Below are 20,889 nucleotides of genomic sequence, written 5' to 3' on the forward strand. Positions count from 1 at the left end.
TGCTTTGTTTTTTTTTTTAAAGATTTATTTATTTATTTGATAGAGAGAGAGTGCAAGTGGAAGCAAGGGCAGAGGGAGAGAATCTTCAAGCAGACTCCCTACCGGGTGGGAAGCCTGATAGCAGGGCTGGATCTCACAACCCATGAGATCATGAGCTGAGCCAAAACTAAGAGTCAGGTGCCTAACTGATTGAGCCCCCAGGTGCCCCAACTTTTAAAATTTTTTAAAAATTTTATTTATTTATTTTTTTGTAAAGATTTCATTTCTCTGAGAGAGTGAAAGAGAGAGAGTGAGCACAATCTGGGGAGGAGTAGAGACAGAGGGAGAAGCAGACTCCCCGCTGAGCAGGGAGCTGGACATGGGACTCATCCCAGGACTCAGGGATAATTACATAAGCTGAAGGCAGACACTTAACCAACTAAGTCACCCAGGTGCCCCCAAGCTTATTTTTAAGTACAGAATTATAGACAGAAATGAGCATGTAGTCTGAGAAAAGAAATCCTTTTTTTCTCTTAAAGATTTTATTTATTTGTCGGAGAGAGAGCACAAGCAGGAATAGCAGCAGGCAGAGGGAGAAAGAGGCTCCCTTCTGAGCAAGGAGCCCAGTGCGGGACTCAATCCCAGGACCTTGGGATCATGACTTGAGCTGAAGGGAGACACCTAACTGACTGAGATACCAAGGCGTCCCAAGAAAAGAAATCCTAATAAATTACAAATTGTTTAACTTGATGACAGAAAATTATAAAATCCATAAACCAACATAGTATTTTTATTTATAAATGACCTAAATCACTTCTATAATGCTTTTTTTCCTGTAACTTTTTTTTTAAATATTTTATTTATTTATTTGACATACAGAGATCACAAGTAGGCAGAGAGGTGGGCAGAGAGAGAGGAGGAAGCAGGCTCCTCTTGGAGCAGAGAGCCCAATGCAGGGCTCGATCCCAGGACCCTGGGATCATGACCTGAGCTGAAGGCAGAGGCTTTAACCCACTGAGCCACCCAGGCACCCCTTTCTGTAACTTTCTGATTGCTTCTTAATATAACAAGATTTTGTAATAGTTTCTCTCTTTTTTTTTAAGATATTATTTATTAATTAGAGAGAGTGTGAGAAGTGGAGGAGGAAGAGGGAGAAGCAGACTCCCTAGCAGGGAGCCTGATGTGGGACTCAGTCCCAGGACCCTGAGATTATGACCTGAGCCAAAGACAGATGCTTAACTGACTGAGCCACCCAGTCACCCCTGTAATATTTTCTATTAAATAAAGAGAGAGATAAATCATAAACCTCTTTCATGGTTGTTTACAACTTAATTTTTATTGTTTAGAAAAGTTTTGGGGCGCCTGGGTGGCTCAGTCGTTAAGCATCTGCTTTCAGCTCAGGTTAGGTTCCTGGGATAGAGCAGTACATCAGGCTCCTTGCTCAGCTGGGAACCTGCTTCTCCCTCTGCCTGCCACTGCCCCTGCTTGTGTACACTCTCTCCCTCTGACAAATAAATAAATAAAATCTTTTTAGAAAGGTTTTATTTATTTGAGAGGGAGACAGGGAGAGCACAAACTGTTGGGTGGGGGACAGAGAGAGAGGGAAAATCAGGTTCTCTGCTCAGTGGGGAGCCCGACATGGGGCTCAATCCCAGGACCCTGGGATCATGACCTGAGCCAAAGGCAGATGCTTAACCGGCTGAGCCATTCAGGTGCCCCTATAATTCACTTTTTAATTAAAAAAATATAATTTTGCTGATTTCATAGTTCTTCTCTATTGCTTTGGTTTCCTAATCTGAATTTTCCTTCGGTTCTTTAATAAATATAAATATGACAAAATTCATTTTCATGCAAATCCAAATTAGGAGGCTAACATTTCTCACTTTATTAAAACATTCAAAAATATCTTCTCAAGGGATGCCTGGGTGGCTCAGTTGTTTGAGTGACTACCTTTGGCTCAGGTCATGATCCTGGAGTCCCATGTCGGGCTCCCAGCTCAGCAGGGAATCTGCTTCTCCCTCTGACTCTCCCCCATCTCATGCTCTCTCTCTCTCATTCTCTCACTCTCAGATAAATAAAGTCTTTAAAAATATATATATATCCTCAAGTTGCAGTGGAAATAGTGTATTAAACTTTATACCACAAGCCATTCCCATCAGAAAAGAGGGGGGAAAATGTATGATACATTTAAAATGTGTATGTTACATTACTAATATGTTTCTGACAGGAATATCTTTGGTTTTAATTAGATCTTTATGAAACTGGAATTCTCTATTTACAATTTTACATGACCTTTAACTTGTACCTTCCTGTGCCTATACCAGGTACATTGGCTTAATAAATGTTTGAAGTGTTCCTGGATTGGGGCGCCTCAGTGATTCGGTTGATTAAGTGTCCAACTCTTGATCTCGGCTCCGGTCCTTATCAGGTCATCAGTTGAAGCCTGGTGTTGGGGTCCATGCTGGGGTTGGAGCCTACTTAAAAAAAAAAAAAAAGTGTTCCTGGATGCTGGTCCCTCACTGCGTGGGGCTTGAGGGGGTTAGGGCCATAATTTGTGGATAGAGTAACTGAACTGCATAAAATATTCCACCTAACTAGAATTAAATATATCTCCAGCTCAGTTTCTTAGCCAGAATTCAAAAATACCTGTGGCCACTGTCACATTCCCTAATTCAAGGAGAAATGTGATAAAGGAGAAATCTAAGTGGAAAGAGACAATAGTCTTCATCTATTACGGTTAAAATACCTTGATTTTGCAAATTAAAAATATATTTGATCATGTAAAGATTGCTAGGGTCCCTCCTAGAGCCTTGCAAAGGTCTTTATGAGTGAGAAGGCATGAAACTTAAGTTTTATCTTCATGGGTTTTTTTAAGTGTTATTATTTTTTTTTTTTAAGTAGTCTCCATGCCCAATATGGGGCTTGAACGCACAATCCCAAGATCAAGAGTCACATGCTAGGTCAACTGAGCCAGCAGGGCACCCCTTTAAATATTTTAAGAATTCATGTGAATTTTGCTTATATTATATTCCTTTTATTTTCATCAATATTTAACATATAAACAATGTTTTTTAAAAACTTAACTTACCAGGGCGCCTGGGTGGCTCAGTGGGTTAAAGCCTCTGCCTTCGGCTTAGGTCATGATCTCAGGGTCCTGGGATCAAGCCCCACATCGGGCTCTCTGCTCGGTGGGGAGCCCGCTTCCTCCTCTCTCTCTGCTTACTTGTGATCTCTGTCTGTCAAATAAATAAATAAAATCTTTAAAAAAACAAACAAACAAAAAAAACTTAACTTACCTTCCACGCCCTCTGTTTGAAGGAGAAGGAAATAGAGTAAAGGGAATGCTTCAGTTGTGCTGTGACGTCACATGCTTCATAACTTATTCCATCTTTTCTCCTTGGGTTTATCATTTGAGAATTATATTATCTGGAAACTTACAAATAACACAAAAGCCAAGTAGCAGTAGCTTAAATATAAATTTATTTAGCTCACAATAAGAAATCTGGAATAAGGGGGCCCCTGGGTAGCTCAGTCGTTAAGCGTCTGCTTTCAGCTCAGGGCATGATCCCAGGATCCTGGGATGGAGCCCCGCATCAGGCTCCATGCTTGGCAGGAGGCCTGCTTCTCCCTCTCTCACTCCCCCTGCTTGTGTTCCCTCTCTCACTGTGTGTGTCTCTCTCTGTCAAATAAATAAATAAAATATTTTTTAAAAAAGTAAAAGGAATCTAAAATAAGCAATCTAGTTGTTAGACATTGTATGTAGAGCACTTAACCAGTATTGTATGGTAACCTGATGATGCCATCAGATACCCAGGCTACTTTCATCCTTCCCTGCTGCTTTCTTTGTCACATAGGGCATTATCCTTATGACTGTGATCAAAAGAAAAGAAATAATGCCTCACTAGGAAAATGGAGGGAGCCTAAAGGAGCATGCTTTCTGGGTCTGCACATTCTATTTTATTTATTTATTTATTTTTTATTTATTTTTTTTAAAGATTTTATTTATTTATTTGATAGAGAGATCACAAGCAGGCAGAGAGGCAGGCAGAGAGAGAGGAGGAAGCAGGCTCCCTACTGAGCAGAGAGCCCGATACGGGGCTCGATCCCAGGACTCTGAGATCATGACCTGAGCCGAAGGCAGCGGCTTAACCCACTGAGCCACCCAGGCGCCCCTATTTTTTTTTTTTTAAAGATTTCAATATTTATTTGAGAGAGAGCACGAGTGAGCACAAGTGGGAGTAGGTAGGGGCAGAGGGAGAGAATCTCAGGCAGATTCCATGCTGAGTGCAGAGCCTGTTGTGGGGCTCAATCTCACAACCCTGAGATCATGACCCGAGCAAGAACCAAGAGTCAGATATTCAACAGACTGAGCCAACCAGGTGCCCCTAAGGGTCTGCCCTTTTTAAAAAAGCAGTTTCAGAGTTCATACCAAATGATTTCTTTATATATTGTTAACCATAACCGCGTGTTATTGTTCACCCCTAGATACAAGGATGTCTGAGAAAGTAAGAGTAGTCGTCTGGCCTGCAGTTCCAGAGGCTAGACATCCCAGATCAAGGTGCTAGCAGCTTCTATTTCTGGTACTAGTCTCTTCCTGGCTTGTAGGAGGCTGCCTTCTTAGGGCCTCACATGCTCTTTTTTCTGTGTACAAGGAAAGAGAAATGTCTGGTGTCTCATCCTTTTTTTATAAGGATTCAGTTCTCTTGGATTAGAGCCTCATCCTTATGATCCCACCCTACCTCCTTAAAGGCCCTATCTTGTTTTTCTTAATTTCCTACAGTATTGTTATATTTTCATGTGGCAGTGTTTGTTTGGATTAACCTAGGTATTTGCCATTTTGTTCTTCCATTATTTTCTTTCTTTCATCTTAGACCATCTGCGATCACTTTCTGCCTAATGGATGCACTCTAGAATTTCCTTTAATGAAGACCTGTGGTGGCAAACTCTGTCTGAAAAGTGTCTTTATTTAGCCTTTGTTTTTAAAGATATTTCCACAGGGCATAGAATTTCAGTAACAGTTGCTTTTTTCAGTGCATTAAACACGTCAGAAATTCATTAACTTCATTAACTTCTAGCTTCCATTGTTACTGTTGATAAGTCATCTGTCATTCTCATTGTGACACAGGAAGCTGATCTTTTTTTTTTAAGATTTTATTTATTTATTTGACAGACAAAGATCACAAGCAGGCAGAGAGGCAGGAAGAGAGAGGAGGAAGCAGGCTCCCTGCCGAGCAGAGAGCCCTACATGGGGCTCAATCCCAGGACCCTGGGATCATGACCTGAGCCAAAGGCAGAGGCCTTAACCCACTGAGCCACCCAGGCACCCCAGGAAGCTGATGTTTTTTAATGGCTGCCTCAAACATAGTTTTGTTTATTTGATTTTGCTTTTTACTTTTATTCTGCAGTTTCCCTGTTGTAGTTCTGGGTGTAATTTTCTTTTTTACTTATTTTACTTGGAATTCATTGGATTTCTTGCATCTGTTAATTGAATTCTTTTTTTAGTTCTAAAACATTGTTAGCCACTATTTCTTCAGTTGTTTTCTGCACCCCATTTTATTAATTCCCTCCTTGAAGAATTTTGAATAGTCATTTGTTAGATCCTTGTGTTATGTCCTTATTATCTTCTTCATATTTATCATTAGTTTTCCTTTGTTCTGTACAGTTTTTTTCAGATCTGTCTTCTAGTCTGCTATTTTTGGCTATGTCTAAAGAGCTATTAAACCCATTCAGAAAATTTTAAATTTTAATTATTACTTTTTTTTTAGTTCTTTTTGGTTTCTTTTCAGATATGTTGGCTTTTCATCATGTTTTCAACCCTCTCTTATTTTTAGAAATGTATTAAATATACTTTCTCCCCCTACTTGGTGCCTGGTAATTCCAACATCTGATGTCTTTGCAGTTCTGATTTTGCCGTCATTTCTGCTGGCTCTTGCTCATGGTGCTTTGTTTCCTGATATTTTGTGATTTGTTTTTGTTTCATGATGTTGTTGTTTTACTGTGAACTGATTTAAAATTTTTTTTCCTTTGGGAAATATTTAAGGCCTGGGATGAAGATGAGTTCCTTCAAGGGGATTTGCTTTTGCTTCCTTTGGGCACCTGAGGGCATCATTGTACTAAGACTACTTTAAACCTAATTCTTGCCTTAAGACTTTTTCAAGTATCTAGGTTGAGTGTGTTTGGTCTGTAAACCTGTATTGGAGTAGTTTGAGGTTACAGATTCTTGGGGGAGATAATCTCCTCCTCTTCCTGCCTCAGCACCAAGTTTTGAGATGAGCAGTTTTTGTTGTAGACCCCTGGTGGTGATAGTTGTGGTGACAAAATAGCTGAATTCTGATTCGCTTCACACTGACAGTTTAACCCTTTGGGGACTCACTCCCACTCAAGGTGGGAGGAGAATCTCCTTTTAGAGTCCCAATTTTGGTGGCCCTGGGCTTTTGTTTTTAACTCACATGCTACGTAAATGTCAGAATTGAACCTTAAGCTTTCCAGTTTTTGTAGATTTCTTCCATATCTCTCTACCTATTTTAATTTATCTTATTTTGTTAACCAAAATTCATATTCCCCCCCACACACACATTTTAACATCTCTGAAATCAGTAAAGATCTTAAACTGATAGCATCCTGGATTGACTGTAAACCAAGGTCAGACACAACATAGATGTATATTTTTATGTGCATATGTGTATCAAAATTGAAGCATCAAAACTTGGAGAATGAACATCAGTGGCTTGGAAGAAAATCTTGAGGCTGATAATGGAGCATTCTTTTAACCCCTAGGAGTCAAGTGTCTATGGAAAGGAGCTGTTCTTATACTGAATCAGACATATGCAGATTCCTGAAATATGAGTCAAAAATTGGTTGGTACTACATAATTGCAAAGTCAAGCCTAAGAGCCCAGTGCCAATTATTTTTCATTTATTTAAGGATTATTTTATGAAATAATAAATCACCAATGTTCTTGATGGCACAGCACATTGTATGGAAGACTAAGATCAAATGTGAGGATTAAAAAAAATAATAAAAAGGGCGCCTGGGTGGCTCAGTCGTTAAGTGTCTGCCTTCGGCTCAGCTCATGATCCTGGGGTTCTGGGATAGAGTCCTGCATCAGGCTCCCTGCTCAGCGGTGAGCCTGCTTCTCCCACTCCTACGTGCCCTGCTTCTGTTCTCTCTGTGTCAAATAAATAAAATCTTTAAAATAATAATAATAATAATAATAATAACAACAACAACAAAGGTTAAATATGAGGAAATTTTAAGCATACCTTAAATGATTTGTTAATTTTATTTTATTACTTACATATACCAAAGAGAATTGATACTAAAAATAGATGACTAAGTCTAAAATATTTCCTTTAATAAGTACAAAATAAAAGTTCTAAATTATAAGCAAGCATTATGTTATAGTTTGACAACATTTTTTCCCTTTTTTAGTAGTGAATAAAATAGTGGTATCTCTTTCAACCAAAATGCCTTAGAATATATATAACATCATTAAATAATCTTTAGTTTCTTGACAGCTTCTGAGGACATTTGAGACTTTTTCAAAAAATCCAGTAATTTTACAGATGGTGGCTATACTTGTGCTTAGCATAGCATAATATATGGGCTTGTTAAATCACTATGTTGTATACCAGAAGCTAATGTAACATTGTGTGTCAACTATACTTCAATTTTTTTTTAAGTCCACTAATTTTAGTTGATTTTAGCAGGTGGTACAGTCCTCTTGTGCCTAGTCTGCTACAGTAACAGAAATGTAAGTCTCATTTTACTTTTTACCATCAGAAAACATACATTAGGGGCACCTGGGTGGCTCAGTGGGTTAAAGCCTCTGCCTTCAGCTCAGGTCATGGTCCCAGGGTCCTGGGATCAAGCCCCGAGTGAGCTCTCTGCTGGGCGGGAAGTCTGCTTCCTCCTCTCTGCCTGCCTCTCTGCCTACTTGTGATCTCTGTCTGTCAAATAAATAAATAAAGATCTTAAAAAAAAAAAAGAAAGAAAGAAAACATACATTATTTCCAAAATATCATTGGATTTGAGAGGGTCTTTCAAATGTAGAGAGAGTACTGTAGTAAAAGAAAGGGTTTTTTCTTTCTTTAAAAGATTTTATTTCTTTATTTGACAGAGAGACACACCCAGAGAGTGAACACAAGCGGGGGGAGGGGGAGAGGGAGAAGCAGACCTCCTGCAGAGCCTGGAGCCCGATGTGGGGCTCTATCCCAGGACCCTGGGATCATGACCCAAGCCGAAGGCAGACCCTTAACAACTGAGCCACCCAGGTGCGCTAAAAGAAAGGTTTTTACTTTAGGAACGGGAAGTTTTAGCTTTTCCGCATATTATTTACCTCTTTGTTTCTTTTTTTTTTTTTTTAATTTTATTTATTTATTTGACAGACAGAGATCACAAGTAGGCAGAGAGGCAGGCAGAGAGAGAGAGGAGGAAGCAGGCTCTCCGCGGAGCAGAGAGCCCGATGCGGGGCTTGATCCCAGGACCCTGGGACCATGACCCGAGCTGAAGGCAGAGGCTTTAACCCACTGAGCCACCCAGACGCCCCTACCTCTTTGTTTATAACAATTTGTGTCTATTTTTGTTCTTGATTAGATTTGCTAGAGACTTGTCTCTTTTATAATGTTTACAAAATCAAATTGTTTTTATTTCTAATCAATTTTGTTCTGGTCTTGATTGGTCCCATTCTTCTATTTACTTTTGGGGATTTTGTTGTTGCTTTTATATATAATATTTTTGTTCGCTTAAAAAATAATATATTTCAGGGATGCCTGGGTGGCCCCGTGGGTTAAGCCTCTGCCTTCAGCTCAGGTCCTGATCTCAGGGTCTTGGGATCAAGCCCCACATCAGGCTCTCTGCTCAGCGGGGAGCCTGCTTCCTCCTCTCTCTCTGCCTGCCTCTCTGCCTACTCGTGATCTCTCTCTCTGTGAAATAAATTTAAAAAATCTTTACAGATAATAATGATATATTTCAAATTTTACATTTTCCTCCAAATCCTGCTTTAACTTTACCACAAAGATTTAGATAGGTTGATATTTTCAGTATTATTTTTAAAGTAAGTAACTAATCATAATTGCTAACATTTGCCATATACATTTATAGCCGGCAAAGCCCTCTCTTTATATTTTCTCTTGCTTTTTGTCCAAATTCTTATTTGTGGAAACTTTATTTTACAGATGATTGGGGACTCTTTATAAGAAAACATTTATGTAGTTAATGTTTAATTGCTGATAAAAAAATATAGCCCATGAGATGTTTTCCGTTATTGTTTTTAATGAGATTTTTCTCTCTAAACTGATATGTTCAACTTCTACATATGTAGAATATGTGTAGAATAAAAAATCTGCAATAATGTTCTTCATTATGAATTATGATGTTTAGATCCTTTACAACTTTATATATTACATGCTTAATCTGTCATCAATATTAAAGAATTAAAATCTTCCATTATAATTGTGTTTTTATCATTTTCTCGTTACAAGGCTATTAATCGACATGATGTATTTAGCTGCCATGTTGGTCCATATAAATTCTGTATTATTATATTTTCGCTCTTCACTACCTTTTATCATATTCAGTAATCACCTGCCTTAAGTGCTTTTTTGCCCTAAATTCTGTATCATCAGATATTAATATTGTTGCTTTCCTTTTTATCAGTTGTTTATTTTTGCCAATTCCCTGTTGTTTGGCTTTCTAGGCCTCCTGGCTTCTAAGTATCTGTATTAATAACATTATCTAATTTTAAAATAATTTATGCTTTTTTGCCTTCTGATAGCAGGACTTTGACTATTTAGAATGATTTTAATTATTATTCTTTTTTTTAAAAGATTTATTTACTTATTTGAGAGAGTGAGCAAGAGAGGGAGCATGGAAGGGGGTGGGAGAGGAGCAGAGGGAGAGAGAGAAGCAGACTCCCCGCTGAGCAGGAAGCCTGATATGGGACTCGATCCCAGGACCCTGGGATCATGACCTGAGCAGAAGGCAGATGCTTGACCAACTGAGCCACCCAGGCGCCCTTGTTATTCCTGTTTTACTTTACTTTCTATATATGTTTCCTGCCTTTTATTCTTGCTTCTTCAGTTCTACCCTTTCTATGAGTTTTACTTTGTTTCCTTTTACCTTTATTTTTTTTAAGATTTACTTATTTATTTTAGAGAGAGAGAGTGAGGGCGCACAAAAGAGGGGGGAGGGGCAGAGGGAGAGAGAGAAGGAGAGAAGCAGACTTCCCCCACTGAAGGCCGACTCTGATGCGGGGCTCCATCCCACCACCCTAAGATCATGACCTGAGCCAAAATCAAGGAGTCCGAGACTTAACTGACTGAGCCACCCAGGCCCCCCTCCTTTTACCTTTCAAATCAGTCTGAAAAGGAAACTTAATAGCTTAAACAAACATTTATTATCTAACTCAGTTTCCAGGAGTGGGTTTTGCCGGGCAGTTCTGATATCGGGTGTGCTTAAGCTTACAGTCACAAGGGGCACCTGTGTGGTTCAGTCCGTTAATCTGCCTTCGTCTCCGGTCCTGAGACTGAGCCCTGCATTGGGTTCCCTACTCAAAGGGGAGTTTGCTGCTCCCTCTCCTCTCCTTCTGCCCTTCTCCCACAGCACCCCCACTTCTGCACTTATGCTCTCCCTCTCTCAAATAAATAAATAAAAATATTTTTTTAAAAATGGAAACAATAAAGTTTTTTGCAGAAAAAAAAAATCTTAAAAAAAAAAAAAGTGGGGCACCTGCATGACTCAGGTCATGATTCTGGGATCCTGCCCCACAGGGCGCTTTTCCCTCTGCCTGCCACTTCCCTGCTTGTGCTCTCTCTGTCTGTCGAATAAAATAAATAAACAAACAAACAAATAAATAAAAATATGCCTCCTACTTTGCCAAACTAATGTTGCTTTCCTGGTCCATTTGTTTATTAATGAAACTTAACATTTGAATTAAAAGTCTTTTTTCATGATTCCTTTGGTTTTGTTTTTTTTGTTGTTGGTTTTTTTTTTGTTTTTTTTTTTTTTTAAAGATTTTATTTATTTATTTGACAGACAGAGATCACAAGTGGGCAGAGAGGCAGGCAGAGAGAGAGGAGGAAGCAGGCTTCCCGCCGAGCAGAGAGCCCAATGCGGGGCTCGATCCCAGGACCCCGGGACCATGACCCGAGCTGAAGGCAGAGGATTAACCCACTGAGCCACCCAGGCGCCCCTGGTTTTGTTTTAATGGGAAAATATAAAGCTGGGTGGCATAGTCAGTTAAGCATCTGACTCTTGATTTCAGCTCTGGTCATGATCTCAGGGTTGGAAGATGGAGCCCCACATAGGTCTCCCTGGTGCATGGAGCCTGCTTAAGATTCTCTCTCTCCTCCGCTCTCTGCCCCTCCCACCACACTTGTGTTGTGTGTATGTGTGCGCACGTGAGCACACTCTCTCTCTATATATAAATTTTTGATTTGCATATAGCCTGCTTTTTCTCAAGTTGGAAAAAAATTACTTCATTTTTACCAGTAATTTAATTTTTTTCCCCCAAAGCCATGGTCTTGGACTCAGCCAGTTAATTTTGATTTCCTCTCTGAGCTCTCTTTGTGTCCAATCTCAGTTTTTTATTCAGGTAAAAAAATATTCTTTTAAACTTTATTGACCACATATATGCCCACTTTTCTGTATTCTTTGAGACTAATATTTATTTATTTGATAGAGAGAGAGAGATATCACAAGTAGGCAGGGCAGCGGGCGATGCAGGGCTCGACCCCAGGACCCTGAGATCATGACCTGAGCCGAAGGCAGAGGCTTAACCCACTGAGCCACCCAGGCGCCCTGAGACTTCTATTTTTTAAAGATTGGTTCTGCCTTTCCTCTTTCATGTTCTTTTAAAATATATTTTTTATTTCCTAATATATTTCTCTAAATTACTTTTCATTTCACTGATTCTGCTTTATCCTACTGGGTCCATTTTGCTTTTCAGTGTTTTATACAATGATCTTACTTGATAATGGGATAATCCTGACCAGGTGTTGCTTAGTAAATACATACAAACATTCTCTACACTAGATGTTCTCTTGCATTTATCTTCTTTAGGAATTAATTTTCAGCTCCACTCTCATATATTTTTGTGTTTCTTATGGTCCATCCATTTGAGTGGTTAACTGTGAACGAATACGGTTTCGGTATTTCTATAGGCCCTGTATTACTTGCCTTGAGTTTGATTCCTTGAATCTTACTGTTGATACTGAAGTTTCTCTTTATTTCAATTATTTGTTTTTTAGAAATTTGGAGAGCAGGGAAAGCTTGAAGTCTGGGGCACAGTTATTCTTTTTTTTTTTTTTTAAGATCTTATTTATTTATTTGATTCAGAGATAGAGAGCACAAGTAGGCAGAGCAGCAGGCAGAGGGAGACGGAGAAGCAGACTCCCCGCAGAGCAGGGAGCACAATGAGGGGCTCGATCCCAGGACCCTGGGACCATGACCTGAGCCAAAGGCAGCAGCTTAACTGACTGAGCCACCCAGATGCGCCCCCCACCCTTTTTTTTTTTTAATTTAAAAAATATTTGGCTTCATTCCCTTTTACTGAGATTCCAACCACATGTTTGAGACTGCTTGATAACGTTCCACAGCTTTTGGATGATCTGTCCTCTTTTTGGGGGGTCAGGGAGGTTCTAAGATTTCTTTATTTATTTGAGAAAGAGAAAGCACATGCATGCACGAGAGTGAGAGGGGCAGAGGGAGAGAATCCTTAAGTAGACTTCCACGAGTGTGAAGCCTGATGTGGCGCTGGTTCCCAGGACCCTGAGATCATGACCTGACCCGAAATCAAGAGCTGGATGCTTAATCGACTAAGCCACCCAGGTGCCCGGTCCTTTTTTATATTGTTTTCTCTTCATGTTTCATTTTGGGTAATTTATATTGACTTATCTTCAAGGTCACTGATCCTTGGCTCGGATGTATTGAGTCCGCTGATGTACTTGGAAGCATTCTTCATCTCTGTTATGGTGTGCGCGCTTGACCTTTGAGATTTACTGTTGCTATGGTTATGCTTAGGGCACCCTTGCTTCACATTCTTATATCATTAGCTTGTGTTTAGGGTGGAGCTGGTTTGCCAGAGAGTGTTTCTTTTTTTTCTTTTTTTTTTTTTTTTAAAGATTTTATTTGTTTATTTGACAGAGAGAGAGAGAGATCCCAAGTAGGCAGAGAGGCAGGCAGAGAGAGGAGGAAGCAGGCTCACTGCTGAGCAGAGAGCCCGATGCGGGGCTCGATCCCAAGACCCTGAGATCATGATCTGAGCTGAAGGCAGAGGCTTAACCCACTGAGCCACCCAGGCGCCCCCAGAGAGTGTTTCTTAAGGTCTGCTTCACCTTTAGGTCTTTCTGCCATATTCTGTTCAATAGAAGAGTCATTAAATCCAGTCTTACCTAAAAGGAGAGGGGAATAAGGGTACATCTTTTGGACAGAAGGGGTATTGACTGATCAATTAATAAATTTTGGGGGTCAAGAGAGGGTACTTTTTTTTTTTTTTTTTTTTAGTTTTAATTCAATTAGTTAACATAATGTTCTATTGGTTTCAGAGGTACAGGTCTGTGATTTGTCAGTCTTATATAACACCCAGTGCTCATTACATCACAAGCCCTCCTTAACGCCCATCACCCAGTTACCCTGTCTCTCCATCCATCTCCAGCAACCCTCAGTTTGTTTCCTATGATTAAGAGTCTCTTATAGTTTATCTTCCTTTCTGGTTTTGTGTTGTTTTATTTTTCCTCTCTCTCCTATGATCCTCTGTTTTGTTTCTTAAATTCCACATATCAGTGAGATCATATGATAATTGTTGTTCTCTAATTAACTTATTTCGCTTAGCATAATACCCTCTAGTTCCATCCATATCATTTCAAATTGCAGGGGGTTTTTTTGATGGCTGCAAAATATTCCATTCTGTATGTATATATGTATATATGCCACATCTTCTTTATCCATTCATCTGTTGATAGACATCTGGACTTTTTTCATAGTTTGGCTATTATGGACACTGCAGCTATAAACATTGGGGTACAAGTGGGGCACAGTTATTCTTTGCCATCTTTCAGGAGATCCTGCGGTGTGTACTTTTTAATTCACCTTGTTTGTTTACTTTTGTTTGTTTTGGTTTGTTTTTGTTAATATTATAACAGTGTTTGGAATATCTGGTCAAGAATCAGAAGAATTCTGGGATGCCTGGGTGGCCCAGTTGTTAAGTGTCTGCTTTTGCTCAGGTCATGATCCCAGGGTCCTGGGATTGAGCCCCATGTCAGACTCCCTGCTCAGTGGGGCACTTGCTTCTCCCTCTGCCACTCCCCCTGCTTGTGTTCCCACTCTCACTGTCTCTCTCTGTCAAATAAATAAATAAATGAAATCTTAAGAAAAAAAAGAATCAGAAGAATTCTATTTCAGTTCCAACTATTTTCCTAAATGCCCTATGTAACTGGCTAATTCCTTCATTGTTATGGGCTTTAATCTCCCCATTGACAAAATGTGGGAAAGAAAACTGTCCTTACCTTTTAGGAATGCCAAGAAGAGTGTAAAAGTTTATTAGAACCAGAAAATTCAGGCCTTTTGGCAAAATATAGCATGAGAACTGGGCAATGAGAGAGGAGGAAGGGTAGGAACTTAGAAATATGTGAAGGAAGCAGGGGCACTGGCAGACTCCATGGTTAGAGCAGTGATCCTTCATCTGTCTTGATCTTGGGGTTTTAAGTTCAAGCCCCAAGTTGGGTATAGAGGTTACTTAAAAATAAAATCCTTTAAAAATTTTTATTTATTTATTTATTCATTTATTCATTTATTTAACAGAGGGAGAGAAACAGTGAGAGAGGGAACACAGCAAGGGGAGTGGGAGAGGGAGAAGCAGGCTTCCCACCAAGCAGAGAGCTTGATGTGGGGCTCAATCCCAGGACCCTGGGATCATGACCTGAGCCAAACACAGACACTTAACAACTGCTACCCATGTGCACTTAAAATTAAAATCTTAAAGGGGCGCCTTGGTGGCTCAATCAGTTAGGAGTTTGCTGTAGGCTCAAGTCATGATCCCAGGGTCCTGGGATCAAGTCCCACATCAGGCTCCTTGCTCAGCAGGGAGTCTGCTTCTCCCTCTGCCTGCTGCTCCTCCTGCTTGTGCGCTCTCTCTCTCTCTCTCTGTGTCAAATAAATAAATAAAATCTTTTAAAAGATAAAATGAAATCTTAAAAAAGGAAGAAGTGAAGGATATTATTTATTTTGCATTTGCTTATCATGTGCTTATACGACTGGCATATTTAGTTATTTTACATGAGCTGTTACTGGTAATCTTCATAATCACTTTGTGAGCTGGGTTTACTTTTTCTTATTTTACAGTAAAGAAATCAACTCAGTACTAATTCACATCCTAGCTCTGTACTTTTTGAATTGTGTAACTTCAGCAAATTCACACAACTCAAAGGGACCAAGTTAGGATCAGAACTCAAATCTTTGAAAACTAGGACATTTTCTTCACTCTACCACATTGCTTGACTGTGAAGAAGGAACAGCAGGAAAATTATGTTACTGAGTAGGAAATGGGGCACAGATATTGGAATTGCTTCCTCTCCCTCCTTCTTGTCCTCCTTCCTCCTTCCCTCCCTTCCTTCCACTTAAATTACAAACTATTTCAGGCAAATAGGAAAAGTATAGTGACTAATTTAAAAACAATGTATCCATAACATAGCTTGTCACATTTTAACATGGCCATGTTTGCTTCAGATTTTTTTTTTTAAATTGAACATTATAGGGGCGCCTGATTAGCTCAGTGGGTTAGGCCTCTGACTTCGGCTCAGGTCATGGTCTCAGGGTCCTGGGATTAAGGCCGACATCGGGCTCTCTGCTCAGTGGGGAGCCTGCTTCCCCCCCACCTGCCTGCCTCTCTGCCTACTTGTGACCTCCCTCTCTCTCTCAAATAAATAAATAAATAAAATCTTTTTTAAAAATTAAAAAAAAAATAAATCCTTTATTCTATTATCACTCATAAAGGTCTGCTTCCTTGATCAACTTAATTGATATAACTCGTGTTTTCTTAAAGGTTCTAGAGCAAACACTGGAAAAATAGATTGAAGAAAATGATTACTTGTATATGGCCTGAGAAGGAATGAGAGAATATCTAAGAGAATTCAGGGACAAGACATTGTCCTTTAATGAAATGCATAAACACTGATGTTGTGGCAACTCTAATGGCTAGTGTCCATGGAAAAGAGGCTGAGACATGCTTCCCTAGTGCTGCGCAGATCCAAAGTCTGGGAATGCAGGATTTATTCCCAATTAACTTTGTTTTTTATTGTTGGTGATTTATTTTAGAAACTCTTTAGTGTAATGCTTAACATAGTATGAACTCAACAGATGTTTGTGGACTGAATTGAAATTAGACTGTCTATTCTTGAGCATGTTATAAGACTCACTTCTGCTGAAATAGTTATTAATTAGGCCAAAGTGAAATGTCATTGCCCTGTCTCAGAGACACAAAATGGGTAAAGAGATAGCACAATATTGTCTCTTTTTTGTGGGGAAGTATGAACTGGGTGATAGGACCCTTGAATTTTGGAAATGGAACCCTCTCATTTTCCAAATAAGTTCAAGAGAATTTTGTTAACTTGACAAAATCAGTGGCAAAGTTTGTTTCAGAATCACATTCGTAGGAACCTCAGTCCATTGCTCTATTTACTAAACCACAATCTCTTCCCTGCAAAATAGTTGAGTAAATTTATTTATTGTGGATTCAAAAGTTAAACCCAAGTACTGATAAGATCAGTTTCAGCTTGGAGAGAAATCAGAGAAGTTCCCCGCCCTTATCTTATTCTACATTTTCTTCAACATCTTAGATAAAGACCCATGAAAAATACTTCTGAAATTTTCAGGTGTCATAAGCTGTAGTACCTATAACATACCCCACTGACCTAGAGAGTTAGGATTCCAAATTCTAAACAATAGGCTAAAAAACAAAAATTTATAGGAATTATCAGAAAGTCCAGTATATACATTAAAATATATAGTAAAGGGACGCCTGGGTGGCTCAGTTGGTTGGACGACTGCCTTCGGCTCAGGTCATGATCCCGGAGTCCCGGGATCGAGTCCCACATCGGGCTCCCAGCTCCATGGGGAGTCTGCTTCTCCCTCTGACTTTCTCCTCGCTCATGCTCTCTCTCACTGTCTCTCTCTCAAATAAATAAATAAAATCTTAAAAAAAAAAAGAAAAAAAAATATATAGTAAGTACATGAAGGGAAAAATCTGTTTTTGTAGAAGTTCATGAGAAAAAGCCCTGTAATTTTATAGAAGTCACTGAATGTTCAAAGGAGCTTTAAAAACATGTTTCTATAATTTTTGGATGCAAGAAGATAGAGGAAGCAGGCTGGACTGTGGATGAAGACACTAGGACAATTTGGAGAAAGTCCTAAGACAAAACTTTAAGCTGTGGTGTCTGCATCTTTTCCTAGAAATCAAGAGAAGCCAGTGCATGGCCTGTGGGTTTCCCTAATGAACTGGACTTTACTCACTCTCTTGGCTATTCTACTTCTCCATCAGATACCTGTAGTGCTCTGCTTTTACCTGTATAAAGCATCTGCAGGCCACCTTTCCCCTCTACTCACCTTAAATCTGTCTTTCATTCAGAGGTGCCTGACTGGCTCCAATAGTGGAGCATGTGACTCTTGGTCTCTGGTTTGTGGGTTCAAGCCCACGTTGGGTGTAGAGGTCACTTAAACAAAAATTTTTAAAAACCAACACCCATTTCTCAACACAGTGCGTGATGAGCTTTGGCCTTCTCTGAAATTCTCTTTTAGTTTGTTACTTTTCCTTAATGATGATTATAGGGGCAATCAATACTGACGGCAGTGGTGAAAATAACATTGGTGATATGTAAGAATTATCTCAGTATAATAAAACTTTGAGGGGAGGTGACTCATTTCTTTTTTCTTTTTCTTTTCTTTTTTTTTTTTTTTTGATTAAGATTTTATTTATTTGAGAGAGTGAGAGAGAAAGAGAGAGAGAGCATGAGCAGGGTGAGGGACCGAGAGTTCAGGGAGTCCCATGCGGAACTCCATCCCAGGACTGCATAGCAGATGTTTAACTGACTGAGCCACCCAGGTGCCCCAGGTGACTCATTTCTTTCTTTTTTTCAAGATTTTATTTATTTATTCATGAGAAACACAGAGAGAGAGAGAGAGGCTGAGGCAGAGGGAGACACAATCTCCCCACTGAGCAGGGAGTCAGATGCGGGACTCAGTCTGAGCACCCTGGGATCATGACCTGAACCAAAGGCGGATGCTTAACGGACTGAGCCACCCAGGCATCCCTCAGGTGACTCATTTCTAAGTAGACATAAATACTAACTGTAAAAGCTAAAGAATGATGCAGTTTGGTAAAATAGCTATTCTGTTGTTGCTTTGAAATTTGGCTTTTTTAAAAAAGTTGTAAGATTATTTTAGAGCAAAGAGGGCAACATATAAACTGAGTCCCCAGGTGTTAAGTGACTTGGCTCAAGGTCACTAAAGGAGATTCCCAGTGTCCTGGGGCCTACACTGTGTCTATCAGAGAAGGTTCTTAGGAGTTTGCGTTATAAGAAAACCCTGGCTGATTTAAGCAGGCATGGAATTTGTTTGGTAGACACATCTACTTAATATATTTATCGAATACTCAGTATATGCTAAACGCTCTTGTAAACCCTGGGGAGGACGTTAGGGGCTAGTAGGGAAGAGAGACAATAAACAAGTGCATTATATTTCAGGTGCTAAAGAAGAAAAATAAGGAATGAGTCAGATGTTAGAAAAGAAAAAGGAAGAAGAGAGGAGTGCTTAAACAGGATGAGGTCAGGGTAGCCCATCTCATAAAGTAACATTTAAGCAGAGACCTGACTGCAGTGGGGAAGCGAGTTGCATAGGCACCTTGGGGAAGAGCCTACCAGGCAGTGGAACAGCAGGTCGGCGTGGGGAGTGTGCTCAGTATTCGGAATAGCCGGGAGGCCGGTGCGGCCAGAGCAGAGAGCAAATGAGGAAGTGATCGGAAATGTGATTAGAAAAGGAGCAAGCAAGGGGCCAGTCCTGTAGATCTCGGTGAGTATTTTGGATTTTGAGTACAATGAAAATCTACGGGATGGTTTTGAGCGAGGGGTGACAGGATCTGACATGATTTTTTTTTTTTTTTTAGATTTTATTTATTTATTTGACAGACAGAGATCACAAGTAAGCAGAGAGAGTGAGGGGGAAACGGGCTCCGCACTGAGCAGAGAGCCTGATGCAGGATTTGATCCCAGGACCCTGAGATCATGACCTGAGCCAAAGGCAAAGGCTTTAACCCACTGAGCCACCCAGGCACCCCGACATGATTTTTAAAGATCCTGACTACTCCGTAGAGACAGGAAGGACCGTATGGGGACAAAGGTGAGAGCAGGGAGACCAGTTACGAGGCTATTGCAGTAATCCAGTGGGAGTCATGGTGGCTTGCATTAGGGGGGACTAGCAGACAAAATGGGACGCTTCCAGAATTTCCCCATTCATAGACTGGATATAGGGTTACAAAAAAGACTCAGAAGGTCTCCAAGGCTTGGGCCTGAGCAACCAGAAAAGGAGCTGGAGATCCACGGGACTTCCTGGAGACCGAAGCTCTGGAAGTGGGCGTGACCAAAGAGGAGGGAGGGAGGGAGCAGTAACCATCATCACTATCCCACCACAAAACCAGACTGATGAAGCCTTTCTCACTACCAGCACAGGATACGGCATGCTGCCCCCGACATGGAAAGTAGAAATTGCTGTTGCTGGAATAAATTCTGCTTCCCTGCCTCATTCTCTGCATTACCATCTCCTGAGTCCAGACTCCGGGTGGGCATGGTCAGCTGACTAAGGTTGGGTTACGCGACTACTCCGTAATGGCAAGAGGTGCAGGGAAGGCAAGTGTATGCTCCTTGGACTTTTAAAGTGGGGTACCGGCCCTGCCTTTTACTAAAGTTCCAATGGTAGGGGATGCCTTAAACCCAGGGAGAGAGTTCAGGTGGTTGGGCAGCGCAAAACCAAGGAGCATACGTGGCAGTCTGTCAGAGCAGTCACTGTGGAAATGTGTTCAACTACTGATGCAAGAAGCTACTGTAACACATTTAAAAGCTCACTGTTTTAAGGGAATTTTAAAAAACCAATCTGAGAAAATTTCATTCATATCTGGGAAAGCACTTCAAAGTGTTCAACAGGAAGATGAACGTTGCGTTATCACTCCATGGCGCGGAGGATCAGTAACAGACTTCCTCCCGCTCTGCCCACTTCTCCCACCCCTGCCCTGTGAGGCCGGGCTGCTCACAGAAGTGAGGCTTGGTTTCAAGGCAAGGCGCCCAGGCCCTATCTGCGAACTACTTACTGTCTTAATCATTGCGGCATCAGGGGAAAGTGAGGCCTAACCTTTGAGGGCTGCTGGGGGAACCAAATGTACTCCAAACCAAAGGGCAGTACCAAGGTCAGGCATTACTGAGCAGTGGTCTGAAAAGTTTTTTGACCTGCTGTACAAATGTCCACAAAAATCCCATGAACATTTCCATGAAATTGTTGAGGGCCTTGAAAAACAAAGTTTGAAAACCACTGAGCAACGCACAGGATACCAGATGGGGCATCTAAAGACCAGAGTGTGTCCCTGGGGTTAACTACTTCTCTATAAGCTTCGCTTTCTGGAAGCCATAGTTTCCTCTTCTATAAAATGGGGGGCAGGCGGGAAAGCCATCTCATGGGGTTATTATGAGGATTAAATTAGAGGAGCTATGTAATACCTTGCTGAATGGTAAAATGCTCTATGAAGTTAGAATATCTTACTTGTCACGGGCACACAGGGCCAAGAATATTAAACCTAGGATACTTAGGTCCTGTATCTGTATTACCTGGGAAATTTTGCCATCCTGGGATAGAGAGTCCCAAACTCAAACTGCA

Source organism: Lontra canadensis, unplaced genomic scaffold (assembly GCF_010015895.1).
Source record: "Lontra canadensis isolate GAN:19392208 unplaced genomic scaffold, GSC_riverotter_1.0 scaffold63, whole genome shotgun sequence".
NCBI classification, from domain to species: domain Eukaryota; kingdom Metazoa; phylum Chordata; class Mammalia; order Carnivora; family Mustelidae; genus Lontra; species Lontra canadensis.